General features: G+C 40.8%; 1 pseudogene; it reads right to left on the bottom strand.

The window, feature by feature from the left end:
• LOC147001813 (diphosphoinositol polyphosphate phosphohydrolase NUDT4B-like) overlaps positions 1-4,289 on the bottom strand; it is a 167,742-nt pseudogene extending 163,453 nt beyond the window's left edge.
• Between the last annotated feature and the right edge of the window lie 17,310 nt (positions 4,290-21,599).

Genomic DNA, 21,599 nt, shown 5'->3' with positions numbered 1-21,599 from the left:
GTTAGTATTCCTATTGTTTCCTTTGGATTTTGTTATTAACTCCCCCAGTTATTTGCACTGTACCTAGAACATTAAGTCCATGCTCTTTACAATCCTATCATTCATGTTAGTCAGAAGTGGTTACTCCTCAGATGATCTCATTACTCTCTTTCAAATAAGGAAAACAGTCACTGAGACATTAGTTACCTTGTATGGTCTCATGGAACCAACCCACCATGACTGTAGAGTGGTATCTCAATATTTTGGATTAACTTAGCTTCTTTTTTTGAGAAGACAGGCCTTTGTGGAAGTCTCCATTTTGGTTACAGAGGGCCTGGTATAGCTGAAAGAATGGCTGCCCCGGAAGGACAAAGCTCTGAAGCTTCAGTGCCTCTGAAGCCTGAGGCAGAAGTCTGCCAGCAACACAGGAACACATGGCCAGAGCTTTCTTGGTACTGTATTATGGATGAGCCCTGAGACCAGGATGAAAAGAAGCCTCCAGATTTCTATTAAAGTTGGCACAGTCACTTTGATGTGAGGGGAGTAATGGATCTTTGGGATGCAAGTCCTCCATTTTATTCATCTTTGCTATGTACACAGTATGTGTCAATGGCAAAGTCACCCTACTTTACAACATATAGCCATTCTAGATGTTAAAGTGTTTGCCAGTGTATACATACTAGAGTTAGTAGAAAAATATATTTTGCCCCATTTTGATAATACTTTCATTTTGTTTTAGTATTAATATAGTTTTTGCTCATTCACATTACATGATGCTTACTGCAACCCCACACTCACAATGTTTCCCCAAAATTCATGAACTCTTATTCTCTGATCAGATGAGGGACAACTATCTCAGGACATCTCTTCTTCTACCAAAGCCAACTTACCCCGTCCTGTGAAAATGTGTCGAGGGTGCTGTAAAAGGATGCCTTCTGCTTGGCTTGTCTCTTGCTCCATTTCCTGGATATGAGAAGTTCATACAGAACTGTCCTGGAACATGATACTTCATTCAGATGGTTCACAAGAAGCCCTGGTTTTGTTAATGTTCCATCAAACCTACTCCCACTAGTGTCCTAAGCCTGGTAAAGGCAATGAGACATGAGGCATCTATTCCAGGAGTTTCCAATTATTCTCAGAGCAGCAGTACAGCAGCCCACAAAGCTGGCAAAGTTAAGTGAGGTCAAACAGGGAACCTAAGAGCATACTGCTTCTTTCATAAAGTATGTTCTAGGGGTTTACCATATCTAAACACACATAGTTGCATAAGCACTGGACACTAATGTGCTCAACATACATTGCTTTTGTCACTCAGTTGCCCCAAATATTAGAAGTCCCCAAATTTGGAGAAATTTGAAGGAAAAATATGTCCCTGGGGCGGGGGTACCTCAAAAATGTGTGAGGACAGAACTGTTTGAGAATCAAAGAGATCAAATGCTTACCAAGATCAAAGTCGAAGGCCAATTGGACAATCTAAATAATAAGCCATTGGGTGAAACATGAAATTAGGAAGCCATAGGCCATGAAGGTAAGTCCTTGGCCTTCAGGCAGATCTATTTCCAATTTTATGAGGAACCTCCAGATTGATTTCCATAGTTGTCATAGAACTTTGCACTCCCACCAGAAATGGAGTTTTGTTCCTCTTTCCCTACATTCTCACCAACATGTGCTTTCACCAGTTTTTGATCGTAACCATTCTTTATTGGAAAATATACTGCCTTATACCAATGTCAGTCCCTTTGGTTTTCATTTCCCTGAAGACTAAGGACTTTCCACATTTCTTTAAGTGCTTCTCAGCCATTCAAGCTTCCTTGTTGTGAATTTTTTCTATAGTTCTTTATGACATTTTCAGACTGGATTCTTTTCTTTTTGGTGTTTAGCTACTTGAGTTCTTTAGATATTTTGGATATTAGCCCTCTATAGAATGTGAGGTTAGTGAAAAATTTTTCCCAATATGTAGGTTACAAATTTATCCTATTGGCTATGCTGAGATACATCAAGATCTGGTGGGCATCCAGCAGGACTCTGACAATGCCAATTTTGACTCGTCCTATTGGGTCATCAAGAATTATTTCATGGTGATCAGTCAAGTGAATTTGAAAAACTTTATAGTATCATCTGTAACATCTCTCATGCTTAACCTTTATAGGACTAGTCCATCCGCAGAACACCCAACCCAGTGAGGCATGCCTATATTCATCCTGACCAGATTATTACCATCAGTGACTGCCTTTGCACTATTTCACCAAGGCCAGCAACAGGCTGGTAGGTCTGTGCTGAGCATCTGCAGCAAGAGAATGATGCCTAGCTAAATTATTTTGTTTGGTTTTTGGTTAGAGTTTTGATTTCTTCATGTCTTTAGTTTTCCTGTGTTTTCATTTGAAGTTTCATTATATATTCATTATCTTTTTGTTAGTGTAATTAGTATGCTTTTTTGCTAAGTCTATATACTGTATAAACTGACTCCCCACTTTAAGATGTTATTGAATAAAATTAGTGTATTGTTATGGATAAAACATCATCCCTACTTATTTCTGTCATATGGACATTCTGTATTAATGTGTGTTTCATACATAGTCCTGTAACACTAGAAGTGTCAGGCAGGAATGGGGCTCTTCCAGTATCATGTTGTTTAAGCTTTATAAGTAGTGCCCAGCCAGCCAGAGCTACAGAGAACACTGAGCTTTTGATGTGGATAATGTGTCAAACTATGTGGATCCCAACGTCAGGATTAAAAAAAAGTATCCATGCTCTATCTGTATAGTCATGAAATTGGGTACAGTTATAATGTACTCTCCTGTGGAGAAACACAACAGTATTTCTTTAATACATCCCATGAAATAAAAATATTCACATTGAATAATTAAAATCTTCTGAATTATAAATAAAGTGATTTGGATAAAATGACCTTCAAAGGTCATTTCATAATTGAATGCTTTTGTTTTGTTTTGGTTTGGTTTTGAGAATATTAGACTCTGTTATTACATAGAGATATAAAATACCATGTAAATGAGTAATTAAAAGTGGAAACAGACTAAGAGATGTGAAGAGATAATTAAATTACAAAATAGTATATTTAACAACATTAAAAGTCAATGTAGGGATGAATCACTATGGATAGGTGAAAGTTAAGGAGTATCCAAGTATTTTATTATTATTATTATTTTATTAGGTATTTTCTTCATTTACGTTTCCAATGCTATCCCAAAAGTCCCCTATACCCTCCCCCATCCCACTCCATTAGCCACCCACTCCTACTTCTTGGCCCTGGCGTTCCCCTGTACTGAGGCATATAAAGTTTGCAAGACCAATGTGCCTCTCTTTCCACTGATGGCCGACTAGGCCATCTCCTGATACATATGCAGCTAGAGACACGAGCTCCAGGGGGTACACCTATTTCATAGACCTGTTTTAGAAAGGAGTAGTAGATATGATCTTGCTGGAGAAGTTGTGACACTAGAGGTTGGCACTGAGGTTTCAAAAGCTCATGCCAGTCCCTGTCTCTGTTTTTGTCCCTGTCTTTGTCTCTCTCTGTCTCTGTTTCTCTCGCTGTTTCTCTCCCTTTTTCTCTATATCACAGTCTACTCTCTCTGTGTCTCTGTCTCTGTCTCTCTGTCTGTCTGTATCTATCTCTTTCCTCTGCCTCCTCTATGTGTATCAGATGCAAGTTCATCTGTTCCTCTAGTGTCATGATGCCTCTATGCATGCTTGCCTGCCTGCTGCCATGTTCCCCACCTTGACAATCCTGGATCACCCTTTTATATTGTTGGCCAACCCCAACTGAATATTTTCTTTATACTTTATCCTGGTCAAGGTGTGTCCTAGCAATAAAACAGTGCATAAGAAAGCAAAAGAAACTCTTAATCAATGGAAAGATCAGCTACAAGATGGGAGAGGATCTTCACCAAGTGTACATATGACAGAGAACCTTGATTGCATCTCCTACTTTCAACCACTCTCTCTTCCTTCCTATAGTCACAGAGCCTTCCCAGCCTTCCAATATTTCAATGACTGACAGAACATAAATATATGTTCTGTGCTTCCAGTGTTGAGTCTGCTCAAATAGTCCCAGGGGTCTGCCTAATTTTCCTTTAACTCCAGGTTCTTCATAATGCTCCCTTACAGCAGCACCGCCAGGCTCATCCTCTGGCTCCATCCCTCCTCCTGACACAATCCATCAGTCTGAATACCAACTGCTACTCACCAAAAGCACCTCTTTCTCCTGCTCCCTGTGGAAGCATGGGCAGACTTGCCCACTTCTGGAAGACCTTGTGGTCTTGTTTCCACATCTGGTTGGGTTTAAAATTCATCCTAGAGATGGGCTCATGCAGTCTCTGCTCTAGCCACCACATTGGGGATCAGGCTGCCACCAGCCTGCCAAATAGTGGGGCCAAAGAAAGTCAGGTTACTCTGACCCCACTGGGAGGTGCATCAGTGGTGTGTTCAAGGATGGCAAGGCTAAGCTGTTGCTGGGACTTTAGGCTGAAAGCAGGTTACCATAGTCCGGCCACTAAGGTGGAAACACCTCGTTGACTCCAGCTCCTGCTGATCTCCATGGAGCCCCCAACAGCAACCAGCCACTCTACCTGCACCACCCTACACTGCCAGGGAACGAGCATGGTTCCTGGCTAATGCCAAGGGAAGACAGTTGCAAGCAGCAGTACAGAACAGGCAGAGAGGCAGAGAAAATAGGATTTATAAATCCTGGAATTTTTAAATCCAAGGAAATATGAGCAATAGACTTGGTAGAAAAAAAGTCATTAAAAACACCAACAGCAACAGAAACAACAACTTAAGAAATGCCCCTTGTGTTAATCAAAGGGGAATAATTCTTTTTAAAAAGATTGCATCTTCTAATGGAACTGAACACGTTTGCTATGTTAGAGTCAATTTGTTTCACTGGCATTAGAAAGGTATAAGGAAGAATTTATTAATTTATCATCAAGATTAAAAAATACTAATTTTAAAATTATTACTAATGATTAGTTATTCATTTTATATCCAGAACTCAGCTTCCCCCATTCCCCACTCACAATTCCTCCTTCCAGTGGCCCCCTGGAAGGCCCCCACTTCTCCTCCTACCAGTCTCCTCAGAAAAGAGGCCTCTTATGAATATCAACCAGCCTTGGCATATCAAGTTGCAGTCAGGCTAGGTGCACCTTCCTCTTTTCAAGCTAGATGAAGCATTACAGTCAGGGAAGGGGATCCAAAGGTAGGCAGTATAGTCAGAGACAGTCTCTGCTCCTGCTTTAGGAATCCCACATGAAGACCCAGCTATGAAACTGTTCCATGTGTGGAGAGGGCCTAGGTCCTCTCCCGTACAGATTTTCTGGTTCACAGTTCAGTCTCTATGAGTTACTATGGTTTCAGATTAGTTGAATCTGTAGGTTACCTTGTGGTGTACTTGACCCCTGTGGCTTCTTCAACCCTGCCTATCCCTCCTCCACAGAATTTTGCAAGCCTCTGCATCTGTTTCCAAAAGTTGCTGGGTGAAGATTTTCTCTCTAATGATAATTATGCTAGACCCCTGTTTGCAGGTATAGAAGAATATCATTAATTATGTGTGGGAGGAGAGCTCCCTCTCATGGTATGGGTCTCAAGCTGGGCTAGTCATTATTTGGCCCTTTCCACAAATTCTACTTCATATTTTAGCTTGCACGACTTAAAAGAAGGAAAAATTGTAGGTCTAAGGTTTGGTGGCTGGGTTGTTGTTTCAGTCCCTCCATTGGAAATCTTGCTTGGTTACAGGAGATGACCAGTTCAGACTCCACATTGCCCATTTCTAAAAGTCTTAACTACAGCCACCCTAAAAATTTCCTGGGAGTTTCCACTATCCTAGGTTCCTAGCTCTTCCACAGATCTTCCCATCACCAGTCCAGGTCCTGCTATGAACAGAGTTATGCAAGTATCCTTGTGAAATGGTAGAGTACCATTTACATAAATGCCCAGGAATGGTTCAACTACGTCTTGAGGTAGTAGATATATTTCCAATTTGCAGAGAGAACATCAAGTTGATTTCCAATGTGGTAGTACAAATCTGCACTCCCACTACGAGCAGTGTTCTCCTTGGCACACATTTTCATCAGCATGAGCTCTCCATTGAGTTTTTGATCTTAGCTATTCTGAGAGCTGTAAGAACTCAGAGCACTTTTGCTTTGCATTGATGACAATTAAGGATATTGAACATATCTTTAAGTGCTTCTAGGCCTAGTGAGATTCTTCTGTTAAGAATTCTCTGTTTAGATCTGTATACCACTTTAAATTTTGGATAAAAATTTACTTAGTTTTTTGATACATAGTTTTTTTTTTTTTTTGAGTTCTTTATATACTTTGGGTATTAGCCCTCTGACAGATGCAGAGTTGGTGAAGAACTTACCCCATTCTCTAGACTGCAATTTTGCCCTTTTGATGTGATCTGAACCTTAGAGAACCTTTTCAGTTTCGTGAAGTCCCATTTATTAATTGCTGCTATCAGTGTCAGAGCTGTTGGTGATCTGTTCAGAAAGTTGTGTCCTGTGCCAAAGTGTTCAAGGTTATTCCTCCTTTTCTCTTTTTTTTTTTTTTAATATTTTTATTACATATTTTCCTCAATTACATTTCCAATACTATCCCAAAAGTCCCCCATAGCGCCCCCCACTTCCCTACCCACCCATTCCCATTCTTTTGGCCCTGGCATTCCCCTATATTGGGGCATATAAAGTTTGCAAGTCCAATGGGCCTCTCTTTCCATTGATGGCCGACTAGGCCATCTTTCGATACATATGCAGCTAGAGACAAGAGCTCCAGGGTTCTGGTTAGTACATCATGTTGTTCCAACAATAGGGTTGCAGATCCCTTTAGCTCCTTGGGTACTTTCTCTAGCTTCTCCATTGGGAGCCCTGTGATACATCCAATAGCTGACTGTGAACATCCACTCCTGTGTTTGCTAGGCCCCGGCATCGTCTCACAAGAGACAGCTATATTTGGGTCCTTTCAGCAAGATCTTACTAGTGTATGCAATGGTGTCAGCGTTTAGAAGCTGATTATGGGACGGATCCCTGGATACAGCAGTCTCTAAATGGTCCATCCTTTCATCACAGCTACGAACTTTGTCTCTGTAACTCCTTCCCTGGGTGTTTTGTTCCCAATTCTAAGAAGGTGCACAATGTCCACACTTTGGTCTTCATTCTTCTTGAGTTTCATGCGTTTATCAAATTGTATCTTATATCTTGGGTATCCTAAGTTTTGGGCTAATATCCACTTATCAATGAATACATATTGTGTGAGATCTTTTGTGATTGTGTTACTTCACTCAAGATGATGCCCTCCAGGTCCATCCATTTGGCTAGGAATTTCATAAATTCATTCTTTTTAATAGCTGAGTAGTACTCCATTGTGTAAATGTACCATAATTTCTGTATCCATTCCTCTGTTGAGGGACATCTGGGTTCTTTCCAGCTTCTGGCTATTATAAATAGGGCTGCTATGAACATAGTGGAGCATGTGTCCTTTTTACCGGTTGGGACATCTTCTGGATATATGCCCAGGAGAGGTATTGCTGGATCCTCCGGTAGTACTATGTCCAATTTTCTGAGGAACCGCCAGACTGATTTCCAGAGTGGTTGTACAAGCTTGCAATCCCACCAACAATGGAGGAGTGTTCCACTTTCTCCACATCCTCTCCAGCATCTGCTGTCACCTGAATTTTTGATCTTAGCCATTCTGACTGGTGTGAGGTGGAATCTCAGGGTTGTTTTGATTTGCATTTCCCTGATGATTAAGGATGTTGAACATTTTTTCAGGTGCTTCTCTGCCATTCGGTATTCCTCAGGTGAGAATTCTTTGTTCAGTTCTGAGCCCCATTTTTTAATGGGGTTATTTGACTTTCTGGAGTCCACCTTCTTGAGTTCTTTATATATATTGGATATTAGTCCCTTATCTGATTTAGGATAGGTGAAGATCCTTTCCCAATCTGTTGGTGGTTTTTTTGTCTTATTGATGGTGTCTTTAGCCTTGCAGAAGCTTTGTAGTTTCATGAGGTCCCACTTGTCAATTCTCGATCTTACAGCACAAGCCATTACTGTTCTATTCAGGAATTTTTCCCCTGTGCCCATATCTTCAAGGCTTTTCCCCACTTTCTCCTCTATAAGTTTCAGTGTCTCTGGTTTTATGTGAAGTTCCTTGATCCACTTAGACTTGACCTTAGTACAAGGAGATAGGAATGGATCGATTCGCATTCTTCTACATGTTAACAACCAGTTGTGCCAGCACCATTTGTTGAAAATGCTGTCTTTCTTCCACTGGATGTTTTTAGCTCCCTTGTCGAAGATCAAGTGACCATAGGTGTGTGGATTCATTTCTGGGTCTTCAATTCTATTCCATTGGTCTATTTGTCTGTCACTATACCAGTACCATGCAGTTTTTATCACAATTGCTCTGTAGTAGAGCTTTAGGTCCGGCATGGTGATTCCACCAGAGGTTCTTTTATCCTTGAGGAGAGTTTTTGCTATCCTAGGTTTTTTGTTATTCCAGATGAATTTGCAGATTGCACTTTCTAACTCGTTGAAGAATTGATTTGGAATTTTGATGGGGATTGCATTGAATCTGTAGATTGCTTTTGGCAAGATAGCCATTTTTACAATGTTGATCCTGCCAATCCATGAGCATGGGAGATCTTTCCATCTTCTGAGATCTTCTATAATTTCTTTCTTCAGAGACTTGAAGTTTTTATTATACAGATCTTTCACTTCCTTAGTTAGAGTCACGCCAAGATATTTTATATTATTTGTGACTATTGAGAAGGGTGTTGTTTCCCTAATTTCTTTCTCAGCCTGTTTATTCTTTGTGTAGAGAAAGGCCATTGATTTGTTTGAGTTAATTTTATATCCAGCTACTTCACCGAAGCTGTTTATCAGGCTTAGGAGTTCTCTGGTGGAATTTTTAGGGTCACTTATATATACTATCATATCATCTGCAAAAATTGATATTTTGACTTCATCTTTTCCAATTTGTATCCCTTTGATCTCCTTTTGTTGTCGAATTGCTCTGGCTAGGACTTCAAGTACAATGTTGAATAGGTATGGAGAAAGTGGACAGCCTTGTCTAGTCCCTGATTTTAGAGGGATTGCTTCAAGCTTCTGACCATTTACTTTGATGTTGGCTACTGGTTTGCTGTAGATTGCTTTTATCATGTTTAGGTATGGGCCTTGAATTCCTGATCTTTCCAAGACTTTTATCATGAATGGGTGTTGGATCTTGTCAAATGCTTTTTCCGCATCTAACGAGATGACCATGTGGTTTTTGTCTTTGAGTTTGTTTATATACTGGATTACGTTGATGGATTTCCGTATATTGAACCATCCCTGCATCCCTGGGATGAAACCTACTTGGTCAGGATGGATGATTGTTTTGATGTGTTCTTGGATTCGGTTAGCAAGAACTTTATTGAGGATTTTTGCATCAATATTCATAAGGGATATTGGTCTGAAGTTTTCTATCTTTGTTGGGTCTTTTTGTGGTTTAGGTATCAGAGTAATTGTGGCTTCATAGAATGAGTTGGGTAGAGTACCTTCTGTTTCTATTTTGTGGAATAGTTTGTGAAGAACTGGGATTAGATCTTCTTTGAAGGTCTGATAGAACTCTGCACTAAACCCATCTGGTCCTGGGCTTTTTTTAGTTGGGAGACTATTAATGACTGCTTCTATTTCTTTGGGGGATATAGGGCTGTTTAGATCATTAACCTGATCTTGATTCAGCTTTGGTACCTGGTATCTGTCTAGGAACTTGTCCATTTCATCCAGGTTCTCCAGTTTTGTTGAGTATAGCCTTTGGTAGAAGGCTCTGATGGTGTTTTGGATGTCTTCAGGATCTGTTGTTATGTCTCCTTTTTCATTTCTGATTTTGTTAATTAGGATGCTTTCCCTGTGCCCTCTAGTGAGTCTGGCTAAGGGTTTATCTATCTTGTTGATTTTCTCAAAGAACCAGCTCCTTGATTGGTTGATTCTTTGAATAGTTTTTCTTGTTTCCACTTGGTTGATTTCACCCCTGAGTTTGATTATTTCCTGCCGTCTACTCCTCTTGGGTGAATTTGCTTCCTTTTGTTCTAGTGCTTTTAGGTGTGTTGTCAAGCTGCTAATGTGTGCTCTCTCTAGTTTCCTTTTGGAGGCACTCAGAGCTATGAGTTTTCCTCTTAGAAATGCTTTCATTGCGTCCCATAAGTTTGGGTATGTTGTGGCTTCATTTTCATTGAACTCTAAAAAGTCCTTAATTTCTTTCTTTATTCCTTCCTTGACCAAGGTATCATTGAGAAGAGTGTTGTTCAGTTTCCACGTGAAGGTTGGCTTTCTATTATTTATTTTGTTATTGAAGATCAGCCTTAGTCCATGGTGATCTGATAGGATGCATGGGACAATTTCAATATTTTTGTATCTGTTGAGGCCTGTTTTGTGACCAATTATGTGGTCAATTTTGGAGAAGGTACCATGAGGTGCTGAGAAGAAGGTATATCCTTTTGTTTTAGGATAGAATGTTCTGTAGATATCTGCCAGATCCATTTGATTCATAATTTCTGTTAGTTTCACTGTGTCCCTGTTTAGTTTCTGTTTCCATGATCTGTCCATTGGTGAAAGTGGTGTGTTGAAGTCTCCCACTATTATTGTATGAGGTGCAATGTGTGCTTTGAGCTTTACTAAAGTTTCTTTAATGAATGTGGCTGCCTTTGTATTTGGAGCATAGATATTCAGGATTGATAGTTCCTCTTGGAGGATTTTACCTTTGATGAGTATGAAGTGTCCCTCCCTGTCTTTTTTAATGACTTTGGGTTGGAAGTCAATCTTATCAGATATTAGAATGGCTACTCCAGCTTGTTTCTTCATGCCATTTGCTTGGAAAATTGTTTTCCAGCCTTTCATTCTGAGGTAGTGTCTATCCTTTTCTCTGAGATGAGTTTCCTGTAAGCAGCAAAATGTTGGGTCTTGTTTGTGTAGCCAGTTTGTTAGTCTATGTCTTTTTATCGGGGAGTTGAGTCCATTGATATTAAGAGATATTAAGGAAAAGTAATTGTTGTTTCCTGTTATTTTTGATGTTAAAGTTGGCATTTTGTTCTTGTGGCTGTCTTCTTTTAGGTTTGTTGAGGGATTACCTTCTTGTTGTTTCTAGGGCGTGGTTCCTGTCCTTGTATTGGTTTTTTTCTGTTATTATCCTTTGAAGGGCTGGATTCGTGGAGAGATAATGTGTGAATTTGGTTTTGTCGTGGAATACTTTGGTTTCTCCATCTATGTTAATTGAGAGTTTGGCTGGGTATAATAGCCTGGGCTGGAAGTTGTGTTCTTTTAGTGTCTGTATAACATCCGTCCAGGATCTTCTGGCTTTCATAGTCTCTGGTGAAAAATCTGTTGTAATTCTGATAGGCTTGCCTTTATATGTTACTTGGCCTTTTTCTCTTACTGCTTTTAGTATTCTATCTTTATTTAGAGCATTTGTTGCTCTGATTATTATGTGTCGGGAGGTATTTCTTTTCTGGTCCAGTCTATTTGGAGTTCTGTAGGCTTCTTGTATGTTCATGGGCATCTCTTTCTTTAGATTTGGAAAGTTTTCTTCTATAATTTTGTTGAAGATGTTTGCTGGTCCTTTGAGTTGAAAATCTTCATTCTCATCCACTCCTATTATCCGTAGGTTTGGTCTTCTCATTATGTCCTGTATTTCTTGGATGTTTTGAGTTAGGATCTTTTTGCATTTTACATTTTCCTTGATTGTTGTGCCGATGTTCTCTATGGAATCTTCTGCACCTGAGATTCTCTCTTCCATCTCTTGTATTCTGTTGCTGATGCTCGTATCTATGGTTCCAGATTTCTTTCCTAGGGTTTCTATCTCCAGTGTTGCCTCATTTTGGGTTTTCTTTATTGTGTCTACTTCCCTTTTTAGGTCTAGTATGGTTTTGTTCATTTCCATCATCTGTTTGGATGTGTTTTCCTGTTTTTCTGTAAGGACTTCTACCTGTTTGATTATGTTATCCTGTTTTTCTTTAAGGATTTGTAACTCTTTAGCAGTGTTCTCCTGCAATTCTTTAAGGGATTTTTGTGCTTCCTCTTTATTGTCTTCTGCCTTTTTATCAGTGTTCTCCTGCATTTCTTTAAGTGTGTTATTAAAGTCCTTCTTGAAGTCCTCTATCATCATCAGGAGATATGCTTTTAAATCCGTGTCTAGCTTTTCCGGTGTGTTGGGGTGCCCTGGATTGGGCGAAGTGGGGGTGCTGGGTTCTGATGATAGTGAGTGGTCTTGGTTTCTGTTAGTAAGATTATTACGTTTACCTTTCGCCATCTGGTAATCTCTGGGGTTAGTTGTTATCGTTGTCACTGTTTAAAGATTGGAGCAGAAGCTGTGTTCCACTCACCAGCAGTCCCAAAATCCTGCGGCGGGGGTCGTGGGTAGCTGGCGGGTGTCAGGCAACCCTGCTCTCCCGCTACCCTGGCGCTGGTCCAGCCGGAAGAGGCCTGTGGTCCTACTCAGGCCGTTTTTCTGCTTCCCTAACTAATGCAGTCTCTGGTCCCGCGTGCAATTGGATTGGAGCAGAAGCTGTGTTCCACTCTCCAGAAGTCTTAAGATCCTGTGGTGGGTGTTGTGGGTAGCTGGTGAGTGTCAGCCGACCCTGCGCCCCAGCTGCACAGGTGCTTTTCTGACCGGAAGAGGGTTGTGGCCCTATGTAGGCCGGATTTCTCTCTCCCCAACCAGAGCAGTCTCAGGTCCCGCGTGATTGGACTGGAGCAGAAGCTGTGTTCCACTCACCAGCAGTCCCAAATCCTGCGGCGGGGGTCTTGGGTAGCTGGCGGGTGTCAGGCAACCCTGCGCTCCCGCTACCCTGGCACTGATCCTGCTGGGTGAGGCCTGTGGCCCTACTCAGGCCGGTTTCTGCTTCCCTAACTAATGCAGTCTCAGGTCCCGCGCAATTGGATTGGAGCAGAAGCTGTGCTCCACTCACCAGAAGTCTTAAGATCCTGTGGCGGGTGTTGTGGGTAGCTGGGGAGTGTCAGCAGACCCTGCGCCCCAGCTGCCCAGGTGCTTTTCTGACCGGAAGAGGGTTGTGGCCCTATGTAGGCCGGATTTCTCTCTCCCCAACCAGAGCAGTCTCAGGTCCCGCGTGATTGGACTGGAGCAGAAGCTGTGTTCCACTCACCAGCAGTCCCAAAATCCTGCGGCGGGGGTCGTGGGTAGCTGGCGGGTGTCAGGCAACCCTGCGCTCCCACTACCCCGGCGCTGATCCGGCCGGATGAGGCCTGTGGTCCTACTCAGGCTGGTTTCTGCTTCCCTAACTAATGCAGTCTCAGGTCTCGCGCAATTGGATTGGAGCAGAAGCTGTGTTCCACTCACCAGCAGTCCCAAAATCCTGCGGCGGGGGTCGTGGGTAGCTGGCGGGTGTCAGGCAACCCTGCGCTCCCGCTACCCTGGCGCTGATCCGGCCGGGTGAGGCCTGTGGCCCTACTCAGGCCGGTTTCTGTTTCCCTAACTAATGCAGTCTCAGGTCCCGCGCAATTGGATTGGAGCAGAAGCTGTGTTCCACTCACCAGCAGTCCCAAAATCCTGCGGCGGGGGTCGTGGGTAGCTGGCGGGTGTCAGGCAACCCTGCGCTCCCGCTACCCTGGCGCTGATCCGGCCGGGTGAGGCCTGTGGCCCTACTCAGGCCGGTTTCTGCTTCCCTAACTAATGCAGTCTCCCCTCCTTTTCTCTTTTATCAGATTTAGTGTATCATGTTTTATGTTGAGGTCTTTGGTCTACTTGGACTTAAGTTTTGTCGAAAGTGACAAATATGGGTCTTTTTTGTTCCTTGACATGCAGACATTCAATTATACCTAAGCCATTTGTAGAAGATGCTTTCTTTTTTCCCCATTGTACACTTTTGGTTTCTTGGTCAAAAATCAAGTTCTCATCAAGGTCAGAGGATTTGTTTCTGGGTCTTCAATTCTATTCCATTGGTCAACCTTTCTATATTTGTGCCAGTACCACTTGGTTTTGACTACTATTGCTCTATAGTAGGGTTAAAATGAGGGATGGTGATGCCTCCAGAAATTTCTTTATTGTAGGTGATTGTTTTGAATCTACTGGGTTTTTTGTTTTGTTTTGTTGTTGTTGTTGTTGTAGATGTTGTTGTTATTTATGTGGTTTTTTTTTTCTCATTTTGTTTTGGCTTTCAATATTAAGTTTTGTAATGTCCTATCAAGGTCTGTAAATAATTGTGATGGATATTTAATGAATGTTGTGTTGAGTCTGTAGACTGCTTTTGGTAAGATGGCCATTTTTTACTATGTAAATCCTACCAATCCAAAAGCATGAGAGATCATTCCATCTTGTAATGTTTTCTTGAATTTCTATGTTCCAGGTGTTGAAATTCTTGACATACATGTCTTACACTTGCATGGATAGAGCTACACCAGGGTATTTGATAATATTTGTGGCTATTGTAAGAGGTATTATTTCCCTAATTTCTTTCTCAGGCCAATAGATGTTAGACATCTTTATGTTGGCCCACTTGCTCAGTGCCACTGGTGAGGAGTTGTAGTACAGCTCCTCCAATATCTGCATCCTGACATTCACATTCAGGATTTTCTCCTGTCCCCCAAAACGTCACTGGTGCAACCAGCTTCCCCACAGAATGCATCTAAGCTGTGGAACAAACTATGATGCTGGCAGCCATCAGCAGGCGTACCATCAGAAACCCTTTTAAAGAATTTTTAATTACTCTCAAGTATGAGCCAATTACTAATCCGTTGTGAAAACAAGGAATAACATTCCTTACTTGAAACTTCTATTCTATCTCCAACTTTAGACATGCCTGAAGTATGGTAAATGTAGTAGTGAAATACCACATTGTCAATACTTTTTCCTAAATAGCATGAGAGTGGAGTTTACAAAGCCCTCTGTAGAGAGAAATGTCTAGACATACTCAGTGTTTTGGAGGAGGTGCTGGAAGGCAATGACACAGACCATGCATATGTGTTTGTAAGGGACCTTTCAGGTGTCGTTTCTATATATTTACATTTTCTTTAGCTGTGTGTTACATACATTTGAATTCTGGTCAGACAAAAACAGAAGAGGGTCTAGACCAGAATATTGCTGCTTGGAAGGCATTTTCTCACTACAGACTTTGTTAGTTATGCAGTCTGCTCAATGCTGTGTATGTATGTTAGGGAAACTGAAGTGTTTATTGGAAATATCTAATATCCATATTTGAAAGACACAAGAGAATTTTGTTTGGTAATGAGTGTTTTTAATTTTGGGCTCAGGAAGTTATATCCTTGTGTTCCAAGCCAGCCAGGACTATAGACACTTTGCCTCAAAAGAGTACAAAAAAAAAAAAAAACTATACAATGAACTGGTGGGATGTCACAACAGGTGAAGGTGTATGCAACCAAATTGGTAACCAGAGTTTGATCCCCAGGAATTGAAAGATAATAGAAAATTGATTCACAAAATGACCTTTAGGATCCACACAAATGTGGTGGCAATAAGTGCACAGATAGATTCAATAATTCATAAGTGTATAAAGAATACACAACATGATAAAAAGAGAGGGCACACAACACCGTTTATGCATTGTTATACCATACAAACCATTACATTAGCCACTATGTGTCTGTCTAGAGAAGAGACCCTAGCCTTCATCAGACTCTCCTGTCCTTGGCCATAGGTTCTCATTCCTCTTCCACTCTGACATACTCAAATGAGAATATAAATACATCATCTTTTGCTAGCAAATAGGGTTTATAGTGAAAGCACAGGACACAGAGCTAACCTGATGAGAAGCCTTTGCAGTCAATGCATCCTGAAAGGCTCAGGATTTACCCATCATACAGAGTCTTCAAAATTAGCTTTGACTGAAATTACCCTCTTTCAAGTACATGATTTTTCCCCATGCTAACAATAGATTGAGGACTTGTACCAGGCTTGATGAAACATTCAGTTCAATTTATCATATGAATGTCAACCTACTACAGTAACTGTGGTTTCTGACACAAAAATCAATATTACCTCTTGGATTTTCCTGGGTACACAGAGCTGGCCCTGAAATTTGGTCTGTCTTATGGGGAAATGAGCCATGGAGATAGACAGGGGTACTAAAGAAACACGTGATTCCTGGTTGACTCTGTAACTTCCAAAAATCTGACACAAAAAGCAGATCTCCTAACATTTCACAGACCCTGTTTGTTCAAATCATTGCCACTTACTGGGTTCTCTCTCCATTTTTTCTGTTCTCTTTTCTAATCTGAGGATACAGCCTTGGATACTCAGATTTTGGGTACTTTGTCCTTTCCTTCAGACCTCTGTATTTCCTGTGTCTCCCCTTAGGACTCTGTGTATCAGGCTGAGTACTTAGTAGAGCTGTTTCTAACTCTGCATCAGCAGATACCCACAAGAGCTTCTGGCCCTCAGACAGGTGGTTCTCCAAACCTTTTGATAAGAGTTGTGACTCTGAACAACACCCTGACTCCTGCAGAAGGATGGGTGCTGAACAAACTCCATGACTAGTTGTCCCAGGAGGGTTTTGGGACTCCTCCAAATCTGGCTGCACTGCAGCTTCTCCTACAGTTCAATGTGGATGCCTTACAGGTTAAGAGGATCAGTCCAGTATCAACAAGGTGGCCACACGGCCGCATCATAAATGCATGGTACAGGAGAAGCTGAGAGTTCTACATGTTCATGTGAAGGCTGCTAATAGAACATTAATGTCCAGGCAGCTAGGGCGAGGGCCTTGACCACACACACAGTGTCCCATATACTCTAACTTGGCCAAACCTTCTTATATTGCCATTCTGTGGGCTGAGCATATAAAAACCCTAACAAATACTCAATAACTTCTTAGAAACTGAATCTAATAACACATGCAAATGATCATTCACCATGATCCAATAGGCATCATGCATAGGATGTAAGAATGATTCAATATGTTGGCATTCATAAAAGTAATATGCTATGTAATAAATTTAAGAAATTATTACTTAATCATCTCATTAGATGCTGTATCATCCCACAGATGCAGGAATGATTCAATATATGGACATCCATCAATGTAATCCACTATATAAAATAACTTAAAATATACTGGATAATCTCATCAGATGCAGAAAACGTGTTTGACAAAATACAATACAACTTCAAATTAAATGCACTGGAGGGATCAGAAAGTCACGGTCTATATCTGATTATAATAAGAGCAACATAGAGCAATCCAGTTGCCAACATCAAAATATATGGAGAAAAATTTGATGCAATCCCATTAAAATCAGAGATAAGGAAAGACTTCCCCCTCTCCCCTTATGTATTCAACATACTCCTTGCTTTAGCCAGAGCAATCAGGCAAAAAAGCAGATCAAAGTGATACAAATTGGAAGGGAGGAATTCAAGACACTACAATTTGAGGAGTATAGGATATTACACATAAGTGACCCAAAAAAAATCCAGGAGAGAACTCCTAGAGCTGATAAACCACTTCAAAAAAGTCAATGGATATAAAAGTAACTCAAAGAACCCAGGAACTTCCCTCTACTCAAAGGATAATTAGGCTGAGGAAGAAATTTTTAAAAACTATATACCTCACAATAGTCACAAAAAATATCTTGGTGTGACTCTAAGCAAGCAAGTGAAAGATCTGAATGACAAGAACATTAAGTTTCTCAACAAAGAAATCAAAGAAGACCGTAGAAGATGAAAAACTATCCCATGGTCATTGATGAGCAGGATTAATATGGTAAAAAAGGTCCAACTCACCAAAAGCAATCTACAGATTCAATGCAATCCCCATCACAATTCCAACTCATTTCTTCACAGAGATAGAAAAAGCAATACTCAAATTTATCTGGAATAACATAAACCCCAGTATATCAAAAACTATTCTCAACAATAAAAGAATAAAATAAAAGAATGGCTGGGGAAATCACCGTCCCTGATCTCAAACTATACTACAGGGCAATAGTGATAAAAAATGGCATGGTATTGGTACAGAGAGGGGCAAGTAGAACAATTCTGGAATAGAATTGAAGACCTAGAAATGAACCTACATTCATATGGTCACTTGATCTTTGTCAAAGGAGCCAAAATCATCCCGTGGATAAAAGACAGCATTTTCAACAAATGGTGCTTGTTCAACTGGCAGGCTGCATATAGAAGAATGCAAATTGATCTATTCTTATCTCCTTATACAAAGCTCAAGACAAAGTCACTCAAGAACCTCCACATAAAACAACATACACTGAATCTAATACAAGAGAGAGCATTAAAGAACCTGAACACATTGGCACAGGGGAAATGTTCCTGTACAGGACACCAATGGCTCATGCTGTAAGATAAAAAAAAAAAAAAAAAAAAAAACATTGTCAAATAGGACCCCATAAAATTCAAAAGCTTTGTAAGTCAAAGGATGCTGTCAAAAGGACAAAATGGCACACACATATTGGGAAAACATCTGTACCAACCCTACATCTGATAGAGGGCTAATATCCAAAATATACAAAGAACTCAAGAAGTTACACTCCAGAGATCCTAATAACCTTATTAAAGAATGGGGTACAGAGCTAAATAGAAAATTCTCAACTGAGGAATCTTGAATGGCTGAGATGTACTTAAAGAAATGTTCAACATCTTTAGTCACCAGGGAAATGCAAATCAAAATGACCCTAAGATTCCACTTCACAGCACTCAGAATGGCCAAGATCAAAACTCAGTTGACAGCTGATTCTGGCAATGATGTGAAAAAAGAAGAACATTCCTCCATTCCTGCTGGGACTGCAAACTGGAAAAACCACTTTGGAGAACAATCTGGCAATTCCTGAGAAAGTTGGAAATAGTTCTACCTTAAATGAAGCTATACCACCATGGTACATATACCCAAAAGATTCCCCAATATATTAAAAGGACACATGCACCACTATGTCCATAGCAGCCTTATTTAAAATGACCAGAAGCTGTAAAACAACTCAGATATCCCTCTAACAGAGGAAAGGATACAGTAAATAGGGTACATTGTATAGTTGAGTACTACTCAGCTTTTAAAAACCATTACCTCATGAAATTCGAAGACCAATGGTTGGAAGTTGAAATATCATCCTGAGTGTGGTATCCTAGTCACAATGGACACACATGGTATGTAGTTATTGATAAGTGGAAATTGGTCAAAAATGCATTGAATGCCCATGATACAACTAACAGACCATATGAAACCGAAGAAGAAGGAAGATCACACCAAAATGTGAATGCTACAGTTCTACTCAGAATTGAAAGACAAGAATGTTTGGAAGTAGGAGGAGAGAAGGATCTGGGAGGAGGAGAAGAGCAGGAGGTAAAGGGGGTTCTGGTTCAGATATGGGAGGAGATGGGGAAGAACTACAGAGGTAAAGTCATTTGAAAGGAGGTCTGTAGCCATTGGGGAGGGGGAACTGTGTGTAACCACTATAAAGTCTCAGATGCCAGGGACCCATGAGATTCCCAGAACCCAACAGGGAGGACATAAGCCTAAATACCAAATAAAGGGGAAGTAGGAACTATACAGACCATATTCATTGGATAAGCATGGCAACCTTTGAAGGGTGGGGCCACCCAACCATCTCAAAAGTATTAATCCAGAATTCCTTCTCTCAAAAGGAAATGCAGGGATAAAGAGAGGAGCAGAGCTTGAAGGAAAGGCCATCCAGAGACTGCCCCAACTTGGGATCGATTCCATCTGGAGACACCAAACCCAGTCACTATTGCTGACGTCAAGAAATCTGATGCTGACAGGAGCCTGGTATTGTTCTCTCTGTCTCTGTCTCTGTCTCTGTCTCTGTCTCTGTCTCTGTCTCTCTGTCTCTCTCTGTCTCTCTCTGTCTCTCTCTCTCTCTCTCTCCTTTTTTTTTCACACAGGTGGAGGAACATTTTTGTTGCTTTTCCCTAAACACAGTGAAACAATGATAGATAACATTTGTATCAAGTTAGGATTATGGGTAATCAGGAGATGATTCAGTATATCAGTATGTAGCAATGGTCCTCAACCTTCCTAATGCTGGAGCAAATCTTTTATGTACTTCTTCATGTTTTGGTGATACTCCCGCCCCCATACCATAAAATTATTCAATGCTACTTCATAACTGCAACTTTTGGTATTTGGTGTCTCTTGAAATGCTATGCATACAGCCAAACATGGGGACTGAGCGAGGGGACCCAGATTGTGAAGTTAGGACAAGGACTGAAGGAACACAAGGGGCTTGCAACCCCATAAGCAGAACAACAAAATCAACCAAAAAGACTCACATGCACTAAACCACCAAGCACTTAGTCCATGTGGGGGTATCCATAGTTCCAGCTGGATACATAGCAGAGGACTGCCTTATCTGGTATCAATGGGAGGGAATGCCCTTGGTCCTGTACAGGCATGATGATCCAGGGTTGGGCAATGCTAGGGTACTGAGGCAGGAGTGAGGGGGAGGGGTATAGGAGCACCCTCATGCATAGAGGCAATGCTAGAAGTGGAGGGGATGGGGTTTTTGGAGGGGGAACTGAGAATGAGGATAACATTTGGAATAGAAATACATAATAAAATCAATAAAGAAAAAGTAAAATAATGTTATAAAAATCACAACTGGGGCAACCCTGGAGAAGGACAAACTACAAGAGAGATCAGGATCTACAAATGCAAGCCTCACCAACAGAACATAGAAAAGAGAATCACAGGCAAAGGAAATACCATAGATGATATTAAAAAGTCACTCAAAGAAAATACAAAGAGTAAAAAACTCCTAACTCAATACATCTAGCAAATGCAGGACACAGTGAAAAGAACAAATCTAAGAATAATAGAAAAATAAGTGGGTGAGGGTTAACAGTTCAAAGACCCAGAACATAATCAACAATATCATTTTAAAAAGTCCTTAACCTAAAGATAAAGATGGCCTTAAATTTACAAGAAACCTACAACACACCAAATCAATTGGACCAATACAGAAAATCATCCTGTCACATATTAAACAAAAGTATAAATGTACAGAATACAAGCTCTAAGGGAAAAAAGTCAAGTAACATACAAAGGAAGACCTGTGAGAATTACATCATACTTGTCACCAGAAATGATAATATCTAAAAGATCTTGGACAAATGTCTTGCAGACTCTATAGAGAACACAAATGCCAGCCCTGGCTATATACCCAGAAAACTCTTTATGACCATAGTTGGAGAAACTAGGATATTCTGCAACAAAAACTAATTCAAACAATATCTTTCCACTAATCCAGCACTACAGAGGATACTAGAAGCAAAATTCCAACAGAATGAGTGTAATTATACCCAAGAAAACACATCAAATGAATAATCTTACAAGAACCCCCAAAGAAAAGGAAAAGCATGTTGTCTCCATTCCCTGCCCTATTATCTCTACAAGTTTTCTAGTGTTTGTCAACCTACATGGTCTGTTGGAAAGGCATCACCCCAACCCTCCACCACCAATAAGCAGGAGCAGACAATGAAGAGGATGGAGAAGCTCAAAAGGGATTTCCAGAAGATCAAAAATGAGAAAGACACACTCCAGGGAATCCTAGCCAATTACACTAACAAGGATTTGAACAACAGGTAGTCATTATGTCCAGTTCTTTGCTGACTGTCTTGGGCCCTCTCTGTTAACCTCAGAT

Source organism: Mus caroli, unplaced genomic scaffold (genome assembly GCF_978045245.1).
Source record: "Mus caroli unplaced genomic scaffold, Mus_caroli_1 scaffold_12, whole genome shotgun sequence".
NCBI classification, from domain to species: Eukaryota; Metazoa; Chordata; class Mammalia; order Rodentia; family Muridae; genus Mus; species Mus caroli.
Note: the sequence above shows the minus strand (reverse complement) of the source record. Positions and strands in the feature narration are given on the sequence as shown.